Genomic DNA, 19,387 nt, shown 5'->3' on the forward strand with positions numbered 1-19,387 from the left:
CAGCACGCCAGGCCTCCCTTGTCCATCACCAACTCCTGGAGTTCACTCAAACTCACGTCCATCGAATCTATGATGCCATCCAGCCATCTCATCCTCTGTTGTCCCCTTCTCCTCCTGCCCCCAATCCCTCCCAGCAGCAGAGTCTTTTCCAATGAGTCAACTCTTCGCATGAGGTGGCCAAAGTACTGGAGTTTCAGCTTTAGCATCATTCCCTCCAAAGAAATCCCAGGGCTGATCTCCTTCAGAATGGACTGGTTGGATCTCCTTGCAGTCCAAGGGACTCTCAAGAGTCTTCTCCAACACCACACTTCAAAAGCATCAATTCTTCTGTGCTCAGCCTTCTTCACAGTCCAACTCTCACATCCATACATGACCACTGGAAAAACCAAAGCCTTGACTAGATGGACCTTTGTTGGCAAAGTAATGTCTCTAGATGTGCCATCTAGGTTGGTCACAACTTTCCTTCCAAGGAGTGTCTTTTAATTTCATGGCTGCAGTCCCCGTCAGCAGTGATTTTGGAGCCCAAAAAAATAGTCTGACACTATTTCCCCATCTATTTGCCATGAAGTGATGGGACCAGGTGCCATGATCTTCGTTTTCTGAATGTTGAGCTTTAAGCCAACTTTTTCACTCTCTTTCACTTTCATCAAGAGACTTTTTAGTTCCTCTTCACTTTCTGCCATAAGGGTGGTGTCATCTGCATATCTGAGGTGATTGATATTTCTCCAGGCAATCTTGATTCCAGCTTGTGCTTCTTTCCAGCCCAGTGTTTCTCATGATGTACTCTGCATATAAGTTAAATAAGCAGGGTGACAATATACAGCCTTGACGTACTCCCTTTCCTATTTGGAGCCAGTCTGTTGTTCCATGTCCAGTTCTAACTGTTGCTTCCTGACCTGCATATGGGTTTCTCAAGAGGCAGGTCAGGTGGTCTGGTATTCCCATCTCTTTCAGAATTTTCCACAGTTTCTTGTGACCCACACAGTCAAAGGCTTTGGCATAGTCAATAAAACAAAAATAGATGTTTTTCTGGAACTCTCTTGCTTTTTCCATGATCCAGCAGATGTTGACAATTTGATCTCTGGTTCCTCTGCCTTTTCTAAAACCAGCTTGGACAACTGGAAGTTCACGGTTCACGTATTGCTGAAGCCTGGCTTGGAGAATTTTGAGCATTATTTTACCAGCGTGTGAGATGAGTGCAATTGTGCGGTAGTTTGAGCATCTTTGCAATTGCCTTTCTTTGGGATTGGAATGAAAACTGACCTTTTCCAGTCCTGTGGCCACTGCTGAGTTTTCCAAATTTGCTGGCATATTGAGTGCAGCACTTTCACAGCATCATCTTTCAGGATTTGAAACAGCTCTACTGGAATTCCATCTCCTCCACTAGCTTTGTTTGTAGTGATGCTTTCTAAGGCCCAGGTGACTTCACATTCCAGGATGTCTGGCTCTAGGTGAGTCATCACACCATCGTCATTATCTTGGTCATGAAGATCTTTTTTGTACAGTTCTTCTGTGTATTCTTGCCACCTCTTCTTAATATCTTCTGCTTCTGTTTGGTCCATACCATTTCTGCCCTTTATTGAACCCATCTTTGCATGAAATATTCCCTTGGTATCTCTAATTTTCTTGAAGAGATCTCTAGTCTTTCCCATTCTGTTGTTTTCCTCTATTTCTTTGCATTGATCACTGAGGAAAGCTTTCTCATCTCTTCTTGCTATTCTTTGGAACTCTGGATTCAGGTGCTTGTATCTTTCCTTTTTCCCAGTGGTCATGTATGGATGTGAGAGTTGGACTATAATGAAAGCTGAGTGCCAAAGAATTGATGCTTTTGAATGGTGGTGTTGGAAAAGACGCTTGAGAGTACCTTGGACTGCGAGGATCTCCAACCAGTCCATCCTAGAGGAGCTCAGTCCTGGGTGTTCATTGGAAGGACTGATGCTGAAGCTGAAACTCCGGTACGTTGGCCACCTCATGTGGAGAGTTGACTCATTTGAAAAGACCCTGATGCTGGGAGGGATTGGGGGCAGGAGGAGAATGGACAGAGGATGAGATGGTTGGATGGCTTCACCAACTTGATGGACATAGGTTTGGATGGACTCTGGGAGTTGGTGACAGACAGGGAGGCCTGGAGTGCTGCGGTTCATGGGATCACAGAGTCGGACACGACTGAGCAACTGAACTGAACTGATTTATAGTGTTGATCAAAAGATCATGACTGTATTGAGTATGATTCTGACCTGTCCTCTCTACACTGATTGAGCTTTTAATACTGCTAATAGCAGCCCACAGTACAGTTATCACCCAGGTGACTCTAAAGCATTTGGAGATGCTGTGTAAAACCAAAGTGATAGCCTGGGACCATTACTAGCCTGATTTTGGGAAGCAATAATAGGCTGCAAAGGTTTAAGGATCCCATGCTCTTGGTAGGACTGGAAAGAGAAACTTCACTGATCTGATAACCAGAACTACAACAGGCTTCAGACACTGGAGCTGTTCCTGGAAAGACATTTCTTTCTGCTTTTCTGAGCAGATCTGATTCAGCCACAATTTGATGTGAACAGCATGCTATCCGATAAAGAAGTTCCAGACAACACTACTCTGCTTGCTGATGTATTCCGTGTACGCGTGTGCAGTGATGTCTGTGCATGTGAGCGTGTTTCCCCTCTAACTCTGCTGCTCTGAACCACCAGGCCACACTGGTGCAGTGACATTCCCTGCCTGGATAGTTCCAGCTTGTGCTTCTAGACTCTATCAACTCTTCTCTTGATCTTGGATTACTTCTCCGGAGTCACTTAAAAAGAACTGGAGTATGATAGGATTATTGTAACATTAACACATTCACAGTGGCATTTTCTCATGAAAGCACACGAGAGAATCTTTTCATCTTCTTTGCCTGTCAGTTAACAGGATGAGGTGGAATAGAATAACACAAATTAGCTTAATGGAAATACAACTTCTGTATCTTTTAGAGCAGCTTTTCGGTTAGAAGATACCAAGTATAAATTTTAATGTGTATATGTGTGTGTGTGTATATAGATTTATGTCTGTGTATATATATGTATTTATTGCAAATGAATAAGATGCCTACACACAAGGCAGCAAGAGTGTTAACGCATTTGTGAATTCCTCTGTATCCTTGATATATCACTACTGTTAATTTATAATAAAGGAGGAAAACATCTGGCAGGCTGGAAAACAGTTCTGAGGATTAGTTTTATGCAGAGTGAATGTTTATGTGGTGTATTTTTTATGTTCCAGTGTTTTTGGAAACTGATAATATAAATTGAACGCAGCAGGATTTTTTTTCCTAGGAGGAATAATTGTTGTGCATTTTTGTCTTGCTGCTTAGCATTGGGAAAATTGTACCGCCTGGGGATAAAGTGTTATTAGCAATGGTAAACGTCTATGTTTAGTAAAAGGGGCTCATTGACATTGTACAAAAATCCTCATTTGGATGAAGCTTTTACATAGGTAGTTGTTTCTGAATAATTGGATTCCTCCCTGGTGTTTAGTTGTTCTTCATTTTGGACCCTTCTAACACTTCAAAAAGTGAACTGAACTCACTGTGATACTTACTGTTTATAATATTTATCATCAAGAAAAACATGCATATTCAGAAAAACAAAACTAAGCTAACCTGTTATGTGCTATGCTGTGCCACACTAAGTCACTTCAGTCATGTCCAACTCTTTGCAACCCCATGGACTGCAGCCTGCCAAGCTCCTCTGCCCATGGGATTCTCCAGGCAAGAATACAAGAGTGGGTTGCCGTACCCTCCTCGATATGATCTTCCTGACCCAGGGATTGAATCCTTAAGTCTCCCGTGTTGGCAGCTGGGTTCTTTATCTCTAGTGCCACCTGGGAAGCCCAGCCTATTCTAGGAGGTTCAAACAATTAAATATGGTTTTGGAAAACTTTCTTTTCTGAGCTGAAAGCCATAGCAATTTATACTACATAAATGTTTTAAAATTTTTTCTGTTTAATAAGCAGATGTACATCCTCAAGAAATCACTATTAAAAAATAATCATTGTATATTATTTCCCCCAATATTTAGAGTATATTTGTTTCCCTTTTTCTAAAATTTAAACTAATTTACATATTACCTTTTAAAATAATTGTTTTGGAAAATTGCCAAAGTTTAAATACTTGTTCAGATAAAATGCATACTAAGTGAGTACATGAAGTCAGTGGCTAACTTATTTATGTTACTTAATTCCACACCGATTATTCATAATACTTATGCATCTGCTGTCATTTTCCTGGACCATCATAGCATTTTCCTGTTTGGAAGTGGTGAAAAGATATTTATTACAATTCCAAAGCTGAAAAAGAAACTTCCAAATAATGCATGGTTACATTTTTTTTTCCTGGCAGTGGCAAATGAATACTGGCTTAACTGTTCTATTTGAAGCTTTCATGAATAGATGAGAAATATTTGATCATCTCTAAAGAAAATGCATCATCTTCTTATCAAACCCACACAGTTAACAAAGCAGAAGACCTAATGTTTCCCTATTTCCCGCCTACTAGCTCACAGGGGACAGATTCTCCTATGCTTATTTTCATTCAGATGACAAAGGGCATGCATTTCGATTTGAATTTTGGAAAGAAAGAAAGAAAGATCTCAGAAGTGTTGTACTGACAAACAACTGCAGCATTCCATGTGGACTGATGTCAGGCTTTGTGCAGTATTGCAGAGTTTGGGATCAGGGAACCTAATCTGGAGAGGCAGTCACAAAGTGTGAGGAAGAACTTAGACTATGGAATCAAAGAGGACAGGGTTCAAATCCTGGTCTTTCTCACCTCCTATTGAAAGCAAGTGACTTTCATGAGTCCTGATTTTCTCATTTATCAAGTAAACCTTTATAGTGGTATTTACCTCAAAGTGTCAACAACATTCATATGAAATGTGAACTATTCAAATGAAATAGTTCATACAAAATTCTTGGCACACAGTAGACAATAAATGGTACTTGTTGAATCAGTTTCCTCCCCAGCCAACCAGATATGCCCAGTGATGATCTGGATCATGTATTTCATCTAATTAGAAAATTGTGCAATTTCAGTCATGATAATTGAACATTTTAACACTATTAATACCTTTATTATACGTTTATTACATCATATAATAATTTTACTTGTGCTCAGTTTAACTGAATCCTGTGTAGTATGATAAGGAGGTAGAATTATCTCACAATCCACATTTTTCAGTGGGGAAGTCAAAGCAAAGCCAATTGAGTGAATTGACTAGAGTTACAGAATCCATAAAAAATGGGGAGTATTCATATTAAAATTCCAAAGATTTAGAACTTTTATTCAAATAGGATAAAGCAAATTTATATAATAAATTATGTAATTTTACACTGTATAACCTATATGCAGAGTGTATCATGTGAAACACTGGACTGGATGAATCATATGCTGGAATGAAGAGTGCCAGGAGAAAGGTCAACAACTTCATGTGTGCACATGATACCACTTAATGGTAGAAAGTGAAGAAGAACTGAAGAGCCTCTTGATGAAAGTGGAAGGAATGGAAAAACTGCCTTGAAACTCAATATTCAAAATACTAAGATTATGGCATCCAGTTCCATCACTTCATGGCAAACAGAAAAGTGGAGGCATTGACAGATTTTATTTTCTTGGGCTCCAAAATCACTGTGGATAGGTGACTGCAGCCACGAAATTAAAAGATACTTGCTCCTTGGAAGGAAAACTGTGACAAACCTAGACAGCATATTAAAAAACAGAGACATCAATTTGCTGACAAAAGTCTGTATAGTCAAAGCTATGGTTTCCATTAGTCATGTACAGATGTCAGAGTTGGACTATAAAGAAAGCTGAGCACCAAAGAATTGATGCTTTTAAATTGTGGTGTTGGAAAAGACTCTTGAGAGATCAAACCAGTCAATCCTAAAGGAAATCAATACTGGATATTCATTGGGAGGATTGAAGCTGGGCTGAAGCTCCAATACTCTAGCTGCCTGATGTGAAGAACCGACTCACTGGAGAAGACCCTGTATGCTGAGAAAGATTGAAGACAGGAGGAGAAGGAAGCTGCTGAGGACGATATGGTTAGATAGCATAGCATCACTGACTCAGTGGTCCTGAACTTGAGCAAACACCGGGAGATAGTGAAGGACAGGGAAGCCTGGCATGCTTCAGTCCATAGGGTCACAGAGTTGGATATGACTTAGCAACTGAACAGCAGCAGCAGCAACCTAATTGATTCTATAAAGATATTTAGCATATTGATTCAGAAAGCATAGAGTTTTCCTTTGCAGTTGAATTTTCATGCTAATAGTAGGAAAGGTTTTCATATACTTTAATTGCATTCATATTTATTTCTAAATTACTGACAGAAAAGAACTCATACTTTTAAATAATGGAAACGTCTTTCAAAATATAGCAAAGGAAAAAAAAATCTTTTTTTTCATGGTACTTAATGCCAAGTTAATGCTCAGCTCAGCTTCTGATACACATTTGATGTTTCTTGAGGGCTTTGACACTGCTGTAGTCATCATGCATATTCTTATACAGACATCACATCCTTTATATTTTATATAAAATCCTAGCCTTGGCCATATATAAATTTCCATTTTGCTATTCAATTTTATTACATACAACTTCTCACTTTTGATTGCACCATGATGCACATTTATTCACTGTTTCATTAGAATATGTCCTGCAAGACAAAGTATTCTTGCTGTTAACAAGTATTTGTCAGATTAAAACAATCAGTATGGTGTGGCCTGATTCCCTCATCTATTATTCAAAGATCTTTTCTCCTAATTAGCAAACCAACATCTGCAGAGAAGAATTTCTCTAAGTTTATTCTATCCTCATTTGAGATAGAGAGATGAATGCCTTCTGATCTTATCATTTTAAAGAGTTTAGTGTTTTATAATGGAGAATCATCAATCCAACTAACTTGATAAGCCTGTTAGCTGTAGGTCTTCTATATTCACATAAGCCATTTCAGACTTCCGAGGAGGAGAAAGATCTCACAGAAGAAAAAATTTTACATTTTTTAAGCAGTACAGTATCCATGAAATAAATAGTATACTCTTCTTGGTTCACCAAGGAGGCACTTCTTTGCCCTCTCTGGGTCCCCAGTGAACTGCAACTCATTAAACCTAGATGCATTTGGACCTCAGACCCCCTCTCTAACAAGGAAAGGGGTCAACTCAAGAAGAAATGCAGACTGCCAGGTGACCCACCTCCCACCAGAAACCTGCTTTAATGAGCATGTTCTTGCTCTGCAGGGCAATCCTCACTCTCTCACTTTGCTCTCAGCCTGAACACCTGGGATTCTTCAGCCTTGCCATGTGTGGAGACCAGCCCAAAATAGGCCTGCGAAGACTTCCAAGATGGATTGCTAGACTCTGTGAGTCACCTCGGAAACCTGAAGCTCTGTAATTTCTGTTTGGATCATTAGGATGAGGAATTTCAGCAAAGCTCACTACAATTACTTGTAGCTAATCATAGCTGATATAAAAGCAAGCATTTTCTCTTTCCCATCCATACACATACAAGGGACACAGAAAACCCAGAGCTAGATAGCCTTTTCACAACTACCCTCCTCAACAGAATGCTGTTGTTTAATTGCAAAGTCATGTCCAACTCTTTTGCAACTGCATGAACTGTAGCCTGCCAGGATCCTCTGTCCATGGGATTTTCCAGGCAAGAACACTGGAGCAGGTTGCCATTTCCTACTCCAAAGATGCATCTCTTGCGTCTCCTGTATTGCAAGCGATTCTTTACCATCTGAGCCACGGGAAGCCCAGTATAAATCTGATGTTCCACTGAAAAAAGAGAAATATATTTCCCAACTTGATGGGGTTTTGAAAATTTACTTTTATATAGAATGCCAGGAAAGAAAGATTCAATCAAAGATATTAAGTGTACAGATTTTCATACTGGTCTTCATAACAGGGAGACAGGTTGGACTCTGGAAAGTCCATGGGTCGGTTGGCATTCTCATGAGACCAAAGCGTGAACCCAACTGGGTTTGATGAAATACATGAAATGTATTGTGAAGAGTTATCATGCAAGGGTCATGCTTTACTAGAATGAACTCTAGTACCTAAATCCTGTGTTTCTGCTTATTTTGTTAGATGGTTGTGTTTTGGCATATGCACACACAGCAAAGTGAAAAGCAGAACCTGGAAGTAACTTGGAAAACAGAAAAAGGATGATGTAATATAATGGCTTAATAAACACGGATTCAATGACCATTCAAATCTAGGCTGCCTCTTATTGAAGGAGCAGCACATACATCTTTATGTAACTTAATGCCGCAAACAGATTTAAGGGTAATAGGTTGGAATGTTTGAGTTTACATGTACTCTGGCAAGTAAGAAAAAAGAAAAAGTGAGAGAAGGAAGAAAGGCGATAAAAGGACGGGATGTATGGAGTAGGAAAGGAAGAACAGAGAAAAGGAGGGACGTGGAAATGGTGACTTTGGTGCCGCGAACCTTCTATTCCAGATCCAAAGGGTACATAAAGGTAAATGAATATATTAAACCATTACCTCTCAGTTACTTAGGACGCAGGAAGAAGGGGAAGGCACGCTGAAGGAAATGAAGATGAAAAAAGCAAGTTCCAAAGCTGGTGGTTTCCATTTGCCCTAACAACCTAAGCACGTTTTTCAGAGCTTAAAATGTTTATTCACGTTTATGGAATTACAGTCTTCAGTGCCTCACAGTCATGTCCAGGTGATAAATGATGACCGACATTTCCGACACACCCTTAGCCAGTGTTCTCAAATCACGTTAGCAATATCTGCCCTCATAAACTGTAAGAGTACGAAGCATTATTACCACCCTTGGTTTGGAAAAAGGAGGAAACGGAGACTGAAGTGAAGTCGGTAGTTGTTCAAGATTCCATTGTGAAGGCTGGCGCTGAGTGAAAATACAGATCAACTGATTCTGCTTGCACATCCACCTTCCGTCCTTCTCACGTTCTACCCTAAGTTACTGGTTTCCGGACTGCGCAAAGCTGTAATTTTAGAAACTTCTCAAGTGTACGGGAATTCTTTCTGACTGGATGTGACTCACAATATAAACACATGAGAAATGGTTTGGTTCTGTAAGTTCTAAGACAGTGCGAGTCTGGTCAGAAATGTAATTACCTGAGGGGCAGATGTATAAATAATAACTGGAAGAGGAGGCACTTTTATAGAAGTTAGCTTGTGGGGGAGTAGGATACATACCCAGAGACCAGGTTTCTGACTTCTTTCAGAAGACAACATTTTCTTAAAGCTTCAAAGGGTACAAAGAGCAGGAAATGGATTGGTTATTACTTCTTGGAGGGGACTGGCCGAAGACTGGAGTCTGGAATCAGCTGGCTGACACTGGTTTGTGAGATCCGGTTGTTCAATTTTTAGGTGTTTCGTGAGCCAGTTTTTTTTTTTTTTTTTTTTTTTTTGTATTTTAACCTGAAGTTTTATTTATTTATTTTTATTTTTTTTATTTCCCCTCTTTTTAATTTATTTTTTAATTTTTATTTTTACTTTATTTTACTTTACAATACTGTATTGGTTTTGCCATACATTGCCATGAATCCACCAAAGGTGCCAGTTTTTAATTAGAGTCATTAACAAAAATTTAGCTAAAATTAATGATATTAAAAACAGGTATTAAGTACTAAAAATCCACCACTTTTGATTATTTTATTATATTCCATTATTATCTGTGCTGTTGAGGTTGTTTATGTCCCCCTAGTCTATATGTGCAGAATGCTATAAATAGCATGCTTCTGTGTAACTCTGATTGTACTTTCAGTGACTGCATGGTGGTAACCTGAAGTAGCCAATGGTGAGAATATTAACACAAGGGAAGCCGGCAAGCAGCAGGGCCAATGATTTGTTGTCTTCTTGAGTGTCCAGACCAGAGTTAGGAAAACTAGAGCCTGCTTATCATGCATCTTTATAAATAAAGTTTTATTGGAATACAGCATTGTCCATTCACTTATGTATTGTCTATGGCCACTTCCACACTACAGTGGAAGAGATGGACCATTTGGAAAGAGACGGTGAAGCCTACAAAGTGTGAAATATTCATTCTCTGGTCCCTGATAGAAACTGGCCCACCTCCTATTTAGACTTAAAACAGTGATTAGGATAATGTTTATAGTAATGCAGATTAAACTAAAAGCATGTTGTTGTTTGCAGTTCTTACACTGAGAATAGCACAAAGAGCTGAGCAAAGACTCTTCCAATATTAGAAAATTATCTGACTCAGCAAGGCAATCACTTACACTGTTACGAGTGAGTGAAATTTTAACATATGTAAGCTGAACCTAAGACAAATTTTAGTTTATTGAATATAATTTGTGTGAGAGTAAGAAACAAACTAAAACAATTATACCGCAGGCTATTTTACCAGAAAAACAGATTTATTCAGCAGCAGCAAACAACTGTAATTTGGGATACACAACTATGGCAAACCACATGCAAATCCAGCAAAGAAAAGACAGGAAACTCTTCTATAGAAGAGAAGGGAAAGTTATAAACAAAAAGTCCACTGAAGGAAACTGTGAGTTTAAAGGACAGTGGTTTTTTTTTTTTCATTGGCTGAGCTGTTGCCAGGAGAAAAGTTTCCTTCCTCCTCCCAGTGATAATAAAGTAGTGTCACTTCCTGCCAGAGGTGTAAAGTACAGCTCTCTGTTAGGATCTGTAGTGGGGCTGTGTAGTATATGCATGAGAGCTCCCCCTTCTGATCTCTCATTTCTGTTTTAGTGAGATTTGCCTTGATTAATTTTCACATTTCTCCTTTTTGACCAAGACCTTTCTCTGAAAGCATTACTGATCGAGAGTCTGTTTTAACTAGCATTCAGTGGCTTTTTCATCTCTCAATGCCAGGAAGGATCTTTCCTGAAGGTCATGTCCCTCATCAAAGAGCAGGTGTACAGACTGGAAACCTACTGTGGGTGAGTAATAAGGAAGGGTAAAAGGGAACTGTCTCAGACACCTTTCATCTCAAGTCTGTATCCTATTCACCCCACAGTCACAAGGATGGTTCAGCAGATGCAAAATCAATGTGCCAGACCACATTCATAAAAGACAAAAACTACATGATCATCTCAATAGATGCCGAAAAATCATTTGATAAAATTCAACGTCTATTCATGATGAAACCTCTTACCCAAGTGGGTAGAAGGGTAATATATATCAAAGCTATTTATGACAAACCCACAGCCAACATAATACTCAATGATGAAATGCTCAAAGCCTTCCCACTAAAATCTGAAACAAGACAAGAATGACCACTATTGTTTAACATAGTATTGGAAATTCTAGCCATAGTAATCAGACAAGAAATAAAAGGTATCCAAATTGGAAGGGATGAGGTAAAATTGTCATTACTTCCAGATTATATAGTATATATAGAAAACCATAAATACTCCATACAAAAATTACTTGAGCTAACAAATGAATTCAGCAAGGCAGCAAACTACAAGATTAACAAACGACTGAGTTTCTTTACACTAACAAATATTATAAATGAAATTTAAAAAAATCCCTTTTAAAATCACATCAAAATATACTTGAGAATAAATCTGACCAAGGAGGTGAAAGACTTACATGCTGAGAACTGTAAAACTTCAATAAAGGAAACTGAAGACAATTCAAAGAAATTAAAAACCTCATGCTCTTAGATTGAAGAGTACTATTGAAATGGCCATACTTCCCAAAGCAATCTACAGATTTAATGCAATCTCTATCAAACTACCCATGCCAGTTTTTCACAGAACTAGAATAATCCTAAAATTTATATGGAACCCTAAAACTCTTAGAAGAGAATACAGGCAAAACATTCTCTAACATAAATTGTACCAATATTTTCTTAAGTCAGTCTCCCAAGGCATAAAGGCAAAAATAAACTAATGGGACCTAATCAAACTTCAAGCTTTCGTACAGCAAAGGAAATCATGAACAAAAATGCAACCTATGGACTGGGAGAAAATATTTGCAAATGATGTGACTGACAGGGTTTAATTTCCAAAATATACAAACAGCTCATGCAGCTCAGTAGCAACAACAAAAAGAACCACCCAACTGAAAAATGGCAGAAGACCTAAATAGACATTTCTCCAAAGAACATATATGGAGGCCAAAAGGCACATGAAAAGATGCTCAAGCCTGCTAAGTATTAGGGAAGTCCAAATCAAAACTATAATGAGGCATCACCTCACATTGGTCAGAATGGCTACCATCAAAAAGTCTACAACTAACAAATGCTGGAAAGTGTGTGGCGACTACTTATACTACTGGTGGGAGTGTTAACTGATACAGAACTATGGAGAATAATACGGTGGTTCCTTTAAAAACGAAAAAAGAGAGTTACCATGAAGCAGTGTGAAAGTGTTAGTCGCTCAGCTGTGTACAACTCTTTGTTACCCTGTGGACTGTAGCCCACCAGGCTCCTCTGTCCGTGGAGTTCTCCAGGCAAGAATATTGGAGTGGGTAGCCATTCCCTTCTCTCGGGGCTCTTCCCAACACAGGGTTCAAATCTGGGTCTCCTACACTGCAGGCACGTTCTTTATGTCTGAACCACCAGGGAAGCCCAGATCCTGTAATTCCACTCCTGGGCATATATCCAGAGAAGACTTCAATTTGAAAGGATACCTGGACCCAATAGTCACTGCAGCACTGTTTACAATAGCCAAGACAAGGGAGCAACCTAAACATCCGTCCATGGGTGAATCGATAAGGAAGCTGTAGTACACAGATGCAATGGAATACTACTCGGTCATAAAAAGAATGAAATAATGGCATTTGCAGCAACAAGGATGGACCTACAGATGATCATACTTAGTGAAGTCAGAAAGACAAATACCATATGATATCATTTTATGTGGACTCTAAAATATGACACAAATGAACTTGCCTACGAAACAGAAACACCACACGGTAAACTTACGGCTGCCAAGGAGTAGGGGAGTGAGGCGGGGGTTAACTGGGAGTTCTGGATTAGCAGATGCAAACTATTATATATAAAATGGAAGAACAATATAGCATCAGATACTATATTCAATATCCTGTGATAAACCATAATAAAAAAACATAAAAAAGAATGTATATATGTGTAACGAGTCACTTTGCTGTACAGCAGAAATTAACACAAAATTGTAAATCAACAATACTTCAATAAAATAAATAAAGTCTGTACCTTAGAATAGTGAATATAATAAGAACACACTAAAAACTGAAGGAATGAAAAACATTTTTTGGGACGAGGCATTGTAGGAATAAGCGTGAAGTAATTAAACGATAGTTACCTTAAACTGTTTGGAACTGTTTTCTTGTGTTATAGCTTATAGGTTGCAAAGTCAGAGAATATGAATTCAGGTAAGAATCCAGATGGTTAGTTAGCAGTACGTGATAGCGGCCTTTCCAGTGAGGTTGAAGAGAGCCCTTCTGGAGCCCATCTTTTCCAATAAACGGAAAATCCGACCTGCAAGGTGTGATGCTTAAGGTCTTCATTTCCTGAGAGCACAGTATGAAAAGATTACTCTACTGAAACAGAGTTATTCTTAACACAAGCAGTTAGGCCTGTGCAATACTGAAGTATATCTTCTCTTATCAACGGTGGATCAAAGGAGTCAGAAGCCAATTGCATTGGGTATCCCTTGGACCATCTCAAAAGAAAAGAGTTTATAAGTTTCAAAAGGAGTGGATCTGAGCAATGCTTTTGGCCAGGGTATCTGGATAGTCTCTCTAAATTTTGCTAGTTGGGTCTTTAAAACAATTTTTTTAAAGATCAAAGTATAGTTGATTTACAATGTTGTGTTAATTTGAGATGTACAGAAAAGTGGTTCAGTTATATATACACACATATATATACATGTGTATGTATATATTTATATATGTATATATTTTCAGGTTCCTTTCCTTTATAGGTTATTACAAAACACTGAGTATAGTTCCCTGGGCTAATTATTAGAAAAATGCAAATGTTAGGACATTACACCAACCCTGATGATTAAGGATGGTTAAGTACAGCAGAAATTAACCAAACTGTAAATCAACAATACTTCAATAAAATAAAAAATTAAGTCTGTCTGTATCTTAGAATAGTGAAGACACAGTAAAAACTGACTCAAAGCAGACCTGTCCAAATACCTGGCCAGTAAAGTGGGTTCTTTAACCCTGTGAAATTCAAGAGTCCCCCAGGTGGGGATCATCTTTTCTAACAAAATTTAGCCACAGAAGCAGCAGTAGCCTGTCTACAAGGGAAAGCGTTGGTCCAGGGAGAAAACATACGTACCATGACTAAAACATTTATATCCATGAGGTAGGGGCAGTATGAAATCCATTTGCCAAACCTTGCATGGCCCACTTGGCATTCCAAGATACCCAGGAGCAGTGCAGCGAGGTTTCCCCGGATTGTATTTTGGACAGGGAGGACAAGAGAGGAAAGCACTCTTTGTGGCTTTATTAGAATTCCCCCAACAATATTTCTTCATGAATGCCATCATTTTGTCAGTGGACCACTAGTTTAATGCATGTACAATCATAAGGAATGGGAATCTTAAAATTTCTCATAGGATCAGTCTGTTATTTAACCTGAACCAGAGTTTGTTTTTTTTTTTTTTTAATCAAACCAGTGTCCTTTAGGACCACAACAGAGATCTGGTTATTCCTTTGAAAGCGGCATTTTGGGCATAAATATCAGCACAGTGGTTTCCTTTTTGCCTCTAGGGAGTCAAGCTTGACTTGTCCAGGGATCTCAATAATAGCCAAGGCTTTTGGCAAGGTATGGCAACTAATTAATTCTGGATGCAAGGGAAACTTAACCTCATTGTTTTCATAGCATCCCAAAGTCATGGGCTGCTCCAAGGACACACTGACTACAGTATTGGTATAAATGTTTGTGGCTTTGCCCTTGGCTAAATTCTAAGCATGAGAAAGCATGTGTAGTGAAGCCAATTGGGCCAAAGTAGCTATAGGTAAAGGCCTCAGTGATGTCAAAGGAGTTGCAATAGCTTATAGAGCACTCTATTTACCATTTTCTTTCTTTAAATAAGAACCACCTGTAAACCATGGAAATCTGCATTGGTTAGAGGAATCTTCTGTAAATTATTACAAGGAGTTGAAAGATGTTGGCCATAATATCCTTATGGGTCACTGACAGTCCCCCTGTTTGGGGGTGAGCATTCTACGGGCATTCCTTTCCTTTTCACATATGTAAGGGAAAAGGGAAGCTGATAATGAGAATGTCCAAGGGCAAGTGATCTCAATAAGCTTTTCAGTAAGCATTCAGAAGCTGTGTCATCTTGACCTCCCGAATTAATGGGATCAGGTTTGCTAGGTTTTTAATAAAGCATATGGTGGATGAACCATAAGGGAGAAATTTGGAATCCAGGTTCAACAGTAACTAGCTAGCTGGAGAAAACTTTGGAATTGGTGCTTAGGTTTAGGTTTGTGGAAGTTCAAAAGGCCAGGAAGCCAATGAGGAACCAAATAGCAGCCCTTGTTCTGAAATCAGGTGCTATAAATACTGATCCTGAGTGTGAGCAGACTGCAGCTTTTCTTTGGAGATTTTATGTCCCTTCAAGGCCATACATTTTAATAAGTGGATACTATCATCTGGTGTGGAGATTTGGGAAGGAGATCATCTACATATTGTAAATTGTCCATATAACTAAGAACCTGCAGAAAACTATCAGCTTTTAAGATTTGTGAAAAATAAAAAAGACTTTCTGTGAAATCCTGGAGCATGCTTGTCCAGGTGTCATGTTACCCTTTCCAAGTAAAGGCAGAAAGATACTGACTTGCCTCACCAGCTAGAACATTAAAGTGTCGCTCAGTTGTGTCCAACTCTTTGCAACCCCATGGACTATACCCCGCCAGGTTCCTCTGTCCATGGAATTCTCCAGGCAAGAATACTGGAGTGGGTTGCCATGCCCTCACCAGGGGATCTTCCTAACCCAGGGATGGAACCCAGGTGTCCCACACTGCAGGCAGATTCTTTACCATCTGAGGCACCAGGGAAGCCCAGAACAATAAAGAATACGTTATTAATACACCCATCAATTATAGTGAAAACCTGCTCCCAGTGGGAATGGATAGAACAACAGGGTGTCAAGGGATAATGGTGTTATTTATTGCTCAGGGGTTCTGAACAAACCTACATCCTTGGCCCCTGGGTTGTCTCATAGGTAAATAAGAGTATTATTTATGCCAGACTTCTCTGTCCATGGGATTCTCCAGGCAAGAATACTGGAGTGGGTTGCCACGCCCTCCTCCAGGGCATCTTCCTGACACAGGGATTGAACCTGTCTCCTGTATTGGCAGGTGGGTTCTTTTATCACTAGTGGCTCTTTACTTATAGGGTATTGATTAATTCTGAGAAGAGATTTTGAGGAGATCTGTTTGAATCTTTTGTGGGAGATGCACTGTGAATTTTTCCATTACCAGAGATTTGCCCATAAACTGCTTCAATAGAGAAAAATTATTGGTTTCTCCAGAACCAGCTCCTGTACTGTTAAAGGCAGAGAAAAAGATGTTGAAGGGTCGCTTACTTCACTTAGTTGGCTAATTTGATGGCTTCTGTCAAATTCTAGAAATTATTTTCCCTTTTTAGAAGAAATAAATCCTGGTCAGATACTTTTCCGAAATTTCAGCCTAATAAGTGGATAGGGGCAGAGGAGCTTAGGAGAAAGGGTGTGCATCTCTCAAAGAGCCTAAACAAAAGAGAATCGGCTCAGGGATAAGGACCTCTTGAGGTTCACTACAGATTCCCCTCAATTTGAACAGTTTTAGTACTTCAAGGCAGGGGCTGCTTTATAGCAGTGGGATTGAGTACCAAGGGTGTGGCTCCAGTGTCCATTAAGATAGAGAGATCTCATTCCCCATCTGGAGACTTGTTTCTCTGAGCTGATTGAGGAGAAATCGGAAAAGTATCTGCTGTTGCTCAGAGGTCCATCACTTGGAATTGGGAGAAAAATGGAAAGGCTGGTTAGAAGGCTGAAGATGCCAGAAAGGTTTACATTTGTAACAAACATTTTCCCCCAATCTCCTGGCTCTTTGCAATAACAGCAGAAACTGCAAGGTTTTGGTTTTGTTTAGGGAACTTCATTTGCCAGAGTTGAAGATTAAGAAATTTAGCAATCTTTTTTGGTGACTCATCTAGAGTTTGAACATGCTAATTTGCTAAATTAACTAAATCTGGAATGGACATAGTTTCCCATTCCATCCTGGTCCTTTCAACTAAAAGAGAAAGGTTCTGATTAATAAACATACAGTTAGAGGCTACCCCAGTGGACTTAACATCTCAAGGAAGACCAGATTGTCTTTAAAAATATTCTGAGGTCAATTACAATAGTCATGGACTGGGTCATCAGATTTTTGTGTGAAACCTGAATTCTGTTCCCATCAATTGGCTTAGGGAAGGCTATTGTCATTTCTTGGTGGATGTTTTCAGGGAGTGCTGTAGCCTCTTGCCAAGTTAGGGGTTTGATCTTCTAATCCCTTCCAGGATGTTCCCTCTAGGCTAGTTTCATCCAATGTTTGGCTTGACCCTCACCAGCAAGCATGTGGATTGATACAAATCTGAGAACCCAGGCTGATAGGTTTGAATAACTCTGTTAAATTCTTCAGCAAACCTGCTGGAGTCCTTGATTACTTTAGAAAACTAACTGTAACTCACAATTTGGCCTAGTCCAGGAACCTAAGTAATTTGGGGTTTATTTGGAGTCCGACACGACTGCAAGCGACTAAGCACTGCACTCACTAGTTTTTAATAGCTTGTTTGCCTCAATTAATTTAATTATTATATTGTGCAGAGAATTTTCTGCAATTAATTATTGTATTGTGCAGGCAATTTTCAGACTGCTGATAATATTTGGAAGCCTCAAAATACCAATCAAAAATATGTGTCCAGTTCAGTTCAGATGATTTCAGGGCCATGGCTATCTAACATTTCAAGGAAGGTAAGTCTAGAGAGTTCTAAAGTTCCCAACAATGGCCACTGATGTTCTGAGTTGCTTTTGGTTAAGTCCTTTACACAAATAAACATGAGGAGGAGACCATGGATTTTAAATGAATATAGGCTGGGGTCCATGAAGGTTGGTGGGGTGGGGCTCAATACATTCAGACAACTGGGATCCTATTTTCACAGATTTTTTTTCCCCCCTAGAGCAAAGAGTAATTCTTAAATAGGCTGCAGGCCAAAATACCAACACAGTTACAGTAGGAAGGGCTTGATTTCAAAAGTGCCACCCACAGCGTGAATACTCACAGCACAAAGCTTTAACAAGTAAATGACAAAAGCTTGAAACACATCCCCAGTACAGCCTGGAGAGCTTCAAAATGCAAAGAGGGCGGAGCTCGGATCCAGCAGAAAAACTTACCCTCAGATTTCAGGGTCAGCGAGACAGCATGAGCTCCGTGGACTAGGCCACACTTGGAGTTGTCAGTGTTCTTCTCTGGAGCTCTATGAGACTTCAGTGCAATCTTAAAACAGCAAGTTATTTTACCAACAAAACGGGTTTATTTGAGAGCAGCAAACATAATTCAGGACACACGACTACAGTGAACCACAAGCAAGTATGGTAAAGCAAGCCGGGGGGACTCTCTTATAGAGAAGGGGAAGTTGCTTGGGTTACAAACAAAAAGTCCATTGGAGGAAACCGGGAGTTTGAAGTATAGTGACTTTTCACTGGCTGAGTTGTAACAGTCTCTCATTGGCTGAGATGTTGCTAGGCAGAAGAAAAATCTCTCTCTTTCTAGTGGTGGTAGAGTACTACCACATCCTGCCAGAGATGACAAATACAGATATTGGGATCCGTATTGACATGAGAGCTTCTCCCACTGGCCTCCTGACTCCATTTTAGTGAGCTTTCCCTTTATCAATGTTCACATAATCTAACAGGGGGTCACATGTCAGGTTTAAGAATAAATTTTATTGGGTAAGGAGTTAGTGGATCATCTCACACCCGTTAGAATGGCTGCTATCAAAAACCCAGAAAATAAGTGTTGCTGGGAAAATGGAGAAGCTGAAATGCTTTTGCGCTGTTGGGAATGTAAAATGGTGCAGCCACTAAGAAAAAAAAAGCGTGACCACTCCCCCAAAATTTTCAAATAGAACTGCCATATGGTCTAGCAATTCCACTTCTGGGTATGTATACAGAAGAATTAAAAGCAGGATTGTAAAGAGATGCTTGCGCAGCAGTGTCTGTATCAGCACTATGAATAATAGCCCAGAGATAGAAGCTGCCCAAATGTCCATCAGTGGATGAGTAACAACCAAATGCAGTCTATACATACAGAGGAACGCTGTTTAGCCCTAAAAAAGGAAAGAAGTCTTTTCATATGCTACAGTATGGATTATCTTGAGGACATTATGCTAAACAAAAAAAAAGTCACAAAATGACAAA

General features: G+C 39.4%; 1 long non-coding RNA gene across 2 annotated transcripts in view; it reads right to left on the reverse strand.

The window, feature by feature from the left end:
* Positions 1–18,566, reverse strand: part of LOC108636716 — a 74,248-nt gene extending 55,682 nt beyond the window's left edge. For both annotated transcript variants that reach the window (XR_001918511.1, XR_001918512.1), the window contains exon 1: positions 18,362–18,566. This is a non-coding gene — a long non-coding RNA (uncharacterized LOC108636716). The remainder of the gene's footprint in view (positions 1–18,361) is intronic.

The sequence above is a fragment of the Capra hircus genome, chromosome 9 (assembly GCF_001704415.2).
Source record: "Capra hircus breed San Clemente chromosome 9, ASM170441v1, whole genome shotgun sequence".
Taxonomy (NCBI): domain Eukaryota; kingdom Metazoa; phylum Chordata; class Mammalia; order Artiodactyla; family Bovidae; genus Capra; species Capra hircus.